Consider the following 772-nt stretch of genomic DNA (forward strand, 5'->3'; position numbering starts at 1 on the left):
TGGGAAGTGTAGGCGCAGCGCCCCCGCCGCTCCGCCTTCGCGGCCCAGCCGCCGCACGGACGAACTACAAGTCCCGGCAGGCAGCGCGGCCCGCGCACGCGCAGCCAGGCGACGCCGCTGCGGCCTCCCGCCGCGGCCGGTGGGTCTCTGCGAGGCTGTCAAAGCGGCCTGGCTGGCGCCTTGGCTGGCGGCGGCTCCCGAGAGCCCGGGAGTGACAGAGAGAGAGAAGCCAAGGGACAAGAGCTTGGTGTAGCTCCAGTTGAGTCGTGGAGTTGCAGGGGGCCTGAAGACCTGGGCCAACCCCCGCCTCCCCCAGTTGTGCAGACAGGGAAACCGAGGCGGGGCGCGGGCTGGCGCGGGGCTCCCGACTCCAGGTCTAGGGCAACACACCGCAGGTTCCCGCCGCGCTGCGCTGGCTGGCGCCTTAGGAGGGGCCGCGTCCTACCCCACGGTAGTCCCCGGCCCCAGTCTCTCCCCCCCCCCCCCCCCCCCCCCCCCCCGCTGTCACAGACTGCCCTCTGTGACGTCAGGAGCCCAGCACGGGGCGGGGTCCGAGTCCTGGAGAGGGAAGGACTAGGGGTGGGCCTCAGGAAAGGACTGGGAGCGGGCAGAGCCCGCTGGTGCCTGGTACTGACAAAAGGGGTCCTTGGGGTGCAGGCCACTGGACTGGAGGAACATTCGGGAGGCAGGCTTCCGGACCTGGCACGGCGCGGTGAGGTGGCGGGAGGACGATTGGCTTGGGCCAAGGCTGTTGGGAGATGCAGTGAACAAG

This window comes from Herpailurus yagouaroundi, unplaced genomic scaffold, assembly GCF_014898765.1.
Source record: "Herpailurus yagouaroundi ecotype Mexico unplaced genomic scaffold, PumYag 28, whole genome shotgun sequence".
In the NCBI taxonomy this organism is placed as follows: domain Eukaryota; kingdom Metazoa; phylum Chordata; class Mammalia; order Carnivora; family Felidae; genus Herpailurus; species Herpailurus yagouaroundi.